Source organism: Microcebus murinus, chromosome 10 (genome assembly GCF_040939455.1).
Source record: "Microcebus murinus isolate Inina chromosome 10, M.murinus_Inina_mat1.0, whole genome shotgun sequence".
Lineage (NCBI taxonomy): Eukaryota > Metazoa > Chordata > Mammalia > Primates > Cheirogaleidae > Microcebus > Microcebus murinus.
In genome coordinates this window covers 48,245,106-48,254,434 of record NC_134113.1, presented here as the reverse complement: position 1 = coordinate 48,254,434, position 9,329 = coordinate 48,245,106, and the positions used below count along the sequence as shown (strand labels likewise).

Below are 9,329 nucleotides of genomic sequence, written 5' to 3'. Positions count from 1 at the left end.
ATCGCCAGCAATCCATCCCCTCCCCATTATCTCTCTAATTTTATTTAGTATTCTTCCCTTGCTCATTCTATTTCAGCCAAATTGGAATGCTCAAGAGACTCCAGACTACACAATTTTGCCCTGTTGTTTCCTCTCTTTGCACCTCTATTGTCCCAATATTCCCCTGGCCAACTCCCTCATCTCCTTCAAGTCTTTAGCTAAATGTTACTTCCTAATGATACCTACTAGTGGATGAGATGGGCATACTTTTCTTTTTTGACACTCCTCCTATCAAGAGGAGTCAAAGATGCCCTACTCAATAAATAGTCTATTTCCAATCCCCTTGAATTAGGAATGGTTTATGACTGCTTGCACCAGGAAAGAGTGCGGCAGACTCAGTTTTGGGACTAGCACCTTCCACTTTGGACTCTTAGAATCCTGAGATTCCTTGCAAGAAGTCTGATACTCTGCTGTAGAAACCACCTGGAGACAACCTGAGACTCCCTGGGGAAGGAGGGCCCCAGTTGAGCCCAGGCTTGCAGCCCTCTATACTAAGTCCAGGCATGTGGAGGGAAGTCATCTTGAACCCTCTTGGATCAGGGAAGCCAGGTGAGATCTTTCAGTCCAGCCTAGCCACCAGTTGAAAAGCACTGAAGGATCCCAGCTGACACCAGGTAGATCAGAAGAATTGCACGGGCAAGCTCTGGCCAAATTTCTGACCCACAAAAATCATATGATATAATAAAATGGTTGTTGCTTTAAGCCTGAAAAGTTTTGGGGTAGTTTGTTACACAATAAGAGATAACCAGATGTCTATGTTGACTGCCAATTTAGAGTTGCAATTTGCACGTATCGCCACCTCTCAATTCTCTTTACCTGACTTTTTTCTCCATGGTACTCATCACCTTCTAACATGTAAATGTAATAAATTTATTCACTATATTTATTATCTTTCTCTTCTTAGTCAACTCCCCTTACCTGATTCACCATAATATAAACAGGGATATTTTTTCCCTCTTTTATTCAGTGATACATGCTTGACACATAGAAATATTTAATATGAGAAGTAATCCATACTTTATTAGAGCATATAAAAGATCTCAACAGAGCTGTCCAAGAATGAGCAAGGTATTTTTTAAATAGCATGATAACTATGTTGACCATACTACAGAAAAAAATAATTCCCTCCTAGAAAAAACTATATCCTAGGGAATAAATTTCCCTGAAATGCTTTATATTATGGAACAACTTTTTAAGATCATGTATTCATTAAGACAAACCTCAAAAATGAAATGACAAAACAATTGAATGATATTTAAAAAAAGATGATAGGCCTGAGAAACAAGTTGAGGATCAAAAAACAAAGTCATTGAAAACTTGGTAAATAAATTAGAAAGGAACAGAAAAGACAATTGAAAATTAAATTGCTGACATGAAGGAAAGGTTTAGCACAATGAGTCAATGCCGCTGAGAAAGAACAAGAGCATGACAATTAGAAAAAAAGCTAACAGACTGCAGGCTGGTAATAGTAAAGGAACAGGAAAAAAAGGTATTGAAAAATACAAGAAAATTTCCTTAGAATGAAAAATGCAATAGGATAAATATTTTGAAAGAGCACATCTTATTCTAGGAAATTTTGTTTTGGAAAATTAACAACCCGATATATTCTGGTTAGGTAGTTAATTTCAAGAATAAATACAGATTTCTTCAGGCAATCTTATAGGAAAAGCAAATCATCCTCATGGCAAGAAACAAACAAACAAAAAAACCAACCAAACAAAAAAACCAAAAAACACCCAAAAACCAAAACCCTTTTTAGACAAGTAATGTTCAACAGACTTGAGAAAATGCCTCCAAAGTTTTGAATTAAAGAAAATGACCCTAACATTTTATAACCAGACAAAATTTCATTCAATTATAAGCAAATATTCTCAGATATGAATGAACTCAAGAAATTCTAAACTCTTGAGCTCTTCTTAAAAAACATTCTCATAAATGAAAACAGTCAATTAACTGAATAATCAGCATAAGGGTGTCAACAGTGGAGACACCATGATAAAAGAATTGATGGCAAACATTGAATCTATTCAATTATGAGACTGATTGGAAATAATGGGGGTGTTAGAGTTACATACCAGAAAGTACCTTGAAAATCTCATGAGGAAGTTTTCTGGCAGATGCACATGCTTTGCAAAAAAGATTAAATTTTATCACATGGGATAGCATTACAAATCTTATAAGAAGTATCAAGATGAATATGGTGTTTCTTCTTCTATTCCAAACTTTCAGATCCCTCAAGATTCAGTAGGGAACAGTTATTATCTAGGAGGAACGAAACATCCACATCTGATAACATAGAGACTTATTAAAACAGTAAATTCTTTTTTTTTTTTTTTTTTTTTTTTGGAGACAGAGTCTCACTCTTGTTGCCCCAGCTAGAGTTCCAAGGTATCAGCCTAGCTCACAGCAACCTCAAACTCCTGGGCTCAAGCGATCCTCCTGCCTTAGCCTCCCAAGTAACTGGGACTACAGGCATGTGCCACCATGCCCGGCTAATCTTTTCTATATATTTTTAGTTAGCCAATTAATTTCTTTCTATTTTTAGTAGAGACAGGGGATTTTGCTCTTGCTCAGGCTGGTCTCGAACTCCTGACCTTGAGCGATCCTCCTGCCTCGGCCTCCCAGAGTGGTAGGATTACAGGCGTGAGCCACGGCACCCAGCCAAAATAATAAATTCTTGCATAAGTTGTTCTCAGCATCTCACCTTTAAGCAACCCTTGTGTCAAGAATCAGATTTTACCAGTGTTAATGGATCAGTCTAACCGTAATCACCTGTTTCAGATAGTTCCTGAGATGTGTCCTTATTGCATCTATCTTCCTTGGGGAGATCCTAGCCAGATCACTAGAAATTTCACCAGTCATGTAAATCAAAGACATCAGTTTGATTATGGGGAATTTGTGAATCCTCAATGACATGAGAAATTCAATATCAAAGTGCTATTGAAGAATCTTTTCAGGTAAACATCTGAAGTCTATAGACATCTCTACATCTTTGAGCCTGCTAATGCCATCCTTAAGGGGAAAACTTCATGTAGTCACGATTTCAATAATTTGACATGTATGTTAATAAAAGCAAGTCAGTCTATTGTTTTAGTTTTTAATGGAAAAATTAAGATAAGGCATCTAAAACTTTATCCTCTTGATAATTTTTTTAAAAATGGAAGCTATGACAGTTTTAAAAGCATAAAAAGAATTATATTTCACTAACATAATGGTGAAAATGGGATCCTATAGTGCTGTATCTTTTTTACAAGTTGTTGAATTTTTTATTGCTATGTTGCTTTTGCAGTTGGATGCAGTCCCTCCCACTTATTGTACACAACTGTCAATAGCTATTCTGACCTATGTGATAGAAACAAATGTAACAAATGAGAGTCAATTATCAGAGTTGCAGAATGGAAACCTAAAGTGCTAAACCAATGAAAAGGAAACTGTTAAAATATGATTCTAGTTGAAGAGCTCAACTACAAGGAAATTATATGTATATAACTTATTTTTGAAGACTGAGATTTCTTTAATAATTTTAACTCTTTAAAAAGTGAAAGCTCATTGTAAAGATATTTTCTTTTTGCTATTAGAAAGAAATAGCAAGAGAAAAATATATTTCTTTGGTGGACAGTTGGTAATTTTAATCTTGTTTTTCTTGGCTGACTAATCAGGAAGTTGAAATATAATAAGCTGGATAACAGCTCTTTGGCCTTAACATTTTCAACAATTAGCCAGAATTTCTGATTAGCTAAGATGAAACTTTTATTTGAAACCTTCAGTTGGTGGTATTATATTCTACACATATATTTAAATGAGAGGGTTGGCTTCATTTCAGTTTAGAAATTCATTCAGAATTAAAGATGTACATGTATATATACATATGTTTTGTATGTATGCCTGAAATTTGTCTGGTTATATATAGAATTCTATTAAGGATTTAAAAAATGAACAAGCAATATGAGATTGAAATGTTTATCTGATTTGATTATAATTTTGTATATTCTCAAAAATTTTAAAAGTAATAGTCGGCCGGGCACGATGGCTCACGCCTGTAATCCTAGAACTCTGGGAGGCTGAGGTGGGCGGATTGCTTGAGGTCAGGAGTTCAAAACCAGCCTGAGCAAGAGCGAGACCCGTCTCTACTATAAATAGCAACAAATTAATTGGCCAACTAATATATGTAGAAAAATTTAGCTGAGCATGGTAGCGCATGCCTGTAGTCCCAGCTACCTGGGAGGCTGAGGCAGAAGGATCGCTTGAGCCCAGGAGTTTGAGGTTGCTGTGAGCTAGGCTGATGCCACGGCACTCACTCTAGCCTGGGCAACGAAGTGAGACTCTTGTCTCAAACAAACAAAAAAAAGTAATAGTCAAATGATAAGGGGTCTAGTTAGCTGCTATTACAAAATGTTGCTTATTTGTTATTCTCAAAGATAATTTGTGACTATGAAGTAGTGAGACAGATTCCACTAGACACTCTACTACTTTTTAATCAAAACTTAGTACTTGTTAATGATAATGAAGTATCTTATATCAGAAAGCCTGAATCACAGAATAAAGGATTAAGAGTGGATTATCTGACATTCCATATTAATATGCATTGCATATACTTTCTTTAAAATAAATAACTGAAAAAAGAAAAATCTCAGTAGTTCGCTTATAATATAAACATGTTTGGTTTTGTTAAAACTTGTTGACATTTCTACAAATGAATATGTTTTTTAACTTGATTTAATTAAAATGCTAATGTTTGAAGTGGAGTTTTATAGAAACCTTTTTCAGTTAAACAGCCATGACTTCAGATTGTGTCTCTGAAACTAGAACAAGATGCAATTAAAAAGAACATTCAGAGAATGTACTTGGAAATTAACATTATGAAAACAAATTAAAAACTCAATAGAAGTGTAGAGTCTAAAGGTAAGTTAGACTTTTGAAAAATAGGAGAGAAATAAGATTAATAGAGAACTACCCAGGCCATGAAATATCTGAAAAATACAAGTTGCAGAAAGAGAAATAAAAAAGGCAAAAAGAAAGTATTCGAGACAATTTCCCAGAAATGAAGTACCAAATTTTCAAATCAAAAGAATTTATTAAGTACCCAGCACAATGAAGGAGAAAAGGGTTATACCCAGGTGCATGATCATGAAATTTCAGAACTCCAATGAGAATTACCCAGCAGAATGAAGGACTCCAGGAAGAAGAGATCTTAATGGTTTCAAGAACATCCAGCCACAATACAAGAGCTCAAGAATCAGAGTTCCATCAGACATCTCAATAGCAATATTGCAAATTAGAAGACAATGGAACATATGCTTTCCAAATTTGAAGGCAACTTGCTGTACAAATTAGTGTCTACACCCAGCAGAAACAGAGTGTTCTGTTTTCACTGTATGCATGCCAGCATCTAGTGTTTTTTGACTTTTTATTAATGGCCATTCTAATAAGAATAAGATAGTATCTCATTGTGGTTTTAATTTGCATTTCTCTTATGATTAGTGATGTTAAGCATTTTTTCATATGTTTGCTAGCCACTTGTATATCTTCTTTTGAAAAATGTCTGTTCATTTCTTCTGTCCACATTTTAATGGGGTAATTTGTTTATTTCTTGCTGATTTGTGTTCCTTGTAGATTCTGGGTGTTAGTCCTTTGTTGAACATATAGTTTGAGAATATCTTCTCCCATTCTCTAGGTTGTCAGTTTGCTCTTTTATTTCTTTCACTGTGCAGACCCTTTTAGTTTATTAAGTCCCATTTGTCTATTTTTGTTTTTGTTGCATTTGCCTTTGGGGTCTTAGCCATAAATTATCTGCGTAGGCAAATGTCCAGAAGAGTTTTTTCTAGGTTGTCTTCTAGGATTTATATAGTTTCAGGTTTTATATTTAAGTCTTTAATCCATCTTGAATTACATACACACACACATAGATACACCTACATACACATACACACACAACACACACACAATTCGAACTACATACACACACATATCACACACAGATGCACCTACAAATATATTCACACACACAACACAAAGATAAACCTACATATATAACTCACACCACACACACAGATACACCAACAAGCACACAGGTTGTAGCAAGCTATGATGACACCACACCACTCTACCCGGTGTGACAAAGCAAGACTCTGTCTCAAATAAAGAAAAAACAAAGGACATAATGATCTGCACACCTTCAGCTTCCCATTCCAAAATCCAGTTGAAGTAGGGCCCCTTCTGCTTGAGTGTTACCACCCCATTAGACAATGTAATGCTTTTTAAATAAAACACCCTTAAAACAGCTTAGGTGAAAATTTCCAGCAAAAGGAAAAGACAAAAATTCCAAAGCTGAGCTTTGTTCTCAAAACTTACAAGTGAAGGGAAAGTTTTGTTTGCATTTTAATTTACATATATGAATTTGCAATTTCATTTTTAAAAATAGTTCAGTTGGTGAACAAAACATCTTTGAAGTATTCTCAATTGTGCTGAGACATTGTTAGGTAGATAGTAAGGGACCTCCGGGTATCCTAGTGACAAGGGCAGGCACCTTGCCTTGGTGCTGCAGCAAGCAATTGCCCCACCAGAGAAAGGGAAGAGGGACAAGGGTGAGCGCCCTGTCTTGGTGCTGCCCCACCTTGATCCTGTCCTGAGCAATCACCACACCTGGGGGAAGGAGGAATGCCCTGCCAGTCTGCAAAAGAATGCAGAGAATCCCCCAGCCTGAGAGCCGGGCAGACCTGGCACAATGGGATCTGGAAAGTGACCTAGAGTAACCTAAGGCTAATTATCATGTCATTAACTGTCCATCAAAGTGGTTCCATGGTGACATCTGAACCACAAGGAGGGCCCAATCCGGACAGTATAAAACAGGACCCCAGACCAGAACCAGAGCCTCTTGTTATGACAGGGGGCTTGTTTGTCAAATCTGGCGAGTGTATCTTGCATTTGCTCTATAAACCTATCTTATTCTTCCTCAATAAACTTCCTTTCGTGCTTACCTTGCTTTCTGTGTGTCTGGTCATTCTTTGGCCAAGAGCACACCAAGGCCAAGAACAGCCTGCCACCTGACAATATTACTTGTGATGCAACCACAAGTTACATGGATTACTATAATTTCGAAAGATACGAAAAACTTACTTTACAAAAGAAGAAAAAAACCCAATAAAAATGTCATTTCATTTGGAGCATTGTGCTAGCCTGTTTAACTCCAAGTCTAAAACGTCTACAATTTATCCATCGCTCTTCCCTTCCTACCTCTACCATGAACTCTCACTGCTATAATGCAGTTTTAATCGTGTGCCCCCCACACACAATTGTAATTGCAAAGTTATGGGAGCTCTTTGTATATTTTGGCAGATGGTCCTGTGTATGTTAGATCAGTACAAAGGGTGACTAAATTAATAGCAATATCAAGATAACAGAAAAAGTTTCAGTCGACACCTTATTAAGAAAAAGAATCATTGTGTGACACAAATGAAGACCTGAGAAGTTCTGAATTTTGAATCTTCGGATAACATATCTGGAAACAACTCTCCATTTACATATTATATTATAGGGAAGTATCATATATTTTTTTTAATGCTTAATGAGTACTGAACAACAGAAAGTCCACCGTGTAGTAAAAACCAAACAAACACAGTCAAGATTTTAGAAAGCGCTTCCTTCTGTCTGCGTGGAAACAGATGGAGCCGGGTAGCAGAAATAATGGGAATCTTTTAATGGCTGCATCAGTATGACACCGCCGAGGCATATTTGTAAGCTCGCATTGCTCCTTCTGTGGCCAGATTAAGAACATAACAAGACACCAACTGCACATTCTAGGTTCAAGGGGGAAAACCCCAACAGGTAATAAAATGAGAGGTAAATCATATGTTTTGGAATTAGTAATAAAGGAGGCAGATGTTCTGACAATAATACTGATATATCCAGGGAGGCATCAAGGATCTTGCAGGATGATTTTTCCTTAGATTAGCACTGCCTAATTAAGAATAATTGGATTATAGGCGCTGCTTGTGAGGCTTATAGCATTTGTCTTGTTAATAGTAACTGCAGAACACACCCACACTTGAATTAATTCACTGATAGTTATCGGAGGAGGAGTAAAATGGTTCTGCAGGCTAATCAGACGGGCGGGACAACTGGGGCTGAGAACTGTGCTATCAATTCTGCACCAGGGCCTCCTGATACTGTGTAATGTGGTGTTGAGCAGGTCAGCTGACCCTTCTGCCTCAGTTTCCCAGTGCTTCTAGGAAGCACATACAGCCCAGACCTGGATCATCTTGTTTCCCTGATTCTGCTCATCCCAACAACCTATACTGGATACCAGTGTCCAATATATTGGCCTCCAATTCTACTTTGATCACATAAAAGCAAAAAGTGACACTTTGCCCTGCTTTCAATCTGATTGAGCACTTCACATATGGTAGTCAGAGAAAACATGCAGCCCTTTGACATAAATCAAGAATAACAAGGTCACCCTGGCCGGGCGTGGTCTCCACCGTAGTAAAACCTCGAGCATTTCCCATAAACCATTTTAGACCTGATAATTGCCACGCCAGTGTCTGAAGACACATCGTGACCTTTGTGAAGATGATAACCGAGTGAGAAAGCGACTGTTTTTCCCTCGCCGGCAGACAATGTGAACTTTGTAACCTGGGTCACTTTGCAGTTTTTAAATCTAAATACTTGTATTTGGCTAGGCAGTTTTGCTGAAGTCTGGCTCTCTTGCCCTCTTGGGAAAGAAATGTTTTCTTTCCTTTCCTAAAATGCTCCTTTCTCTGAGTCTGCCTCTGACAATCTTTTCAAAAGGTTTTGTGCAATACCTCTAATGGTTTTTATGTATCCAATCAAATACAAATTCCTTTGGCTGATATGTCAGAGCTTCTGAAATCTGACTTTTACCTCTTCCAAACTTAACGTCCCTTTGCTCTCTGCTGTGAATTCTATAGCAGCCAGGAAGACCATGATACCTGGATCTCCATCTGCACCTTTGCTCATGGCTCCCCTTCTACCTGCAAAATCCACCTCAACCCCCACGTCTATTTATCCGCGCAAATGATAGCCATCTCTCCAGGCACAGCGAAGGTCCCATGTGGTCCATGGAACCTCACTGGTAGTCCACAGGGCTTTCCCTTCTCTCAACTCATAGTCTATGCCATGCAATCAGCATTTAGTCATTTGTCCCTACGTGAAGCATTGTGCATTCACATTTTATGCCCACATACCCTCTCTCTCTAGATAAATTACAAACTCCAATCTGTAAGTAAAATTGGCTTTTCTAATGCAAGTCTGATAGTCAACTTGGGGCTTAA

General features: G+C 37.5%; 1 pseudogene; it reads left to right on the top strand.

Moving 5' to 3' along the window:
• The first annotated feature begins 2,091 nt into the window (after positions 1 to 2,091).
• On the top strand, positions 2,092 to 3,195 carry LOC105871327 (E3 ubiquitin-protein ligase RNF138-like; annotated as a pseudogene).
• The last annotated feature ends 6,134 nt before the right edge of the window (positions 3,196 to 9,329 follow it).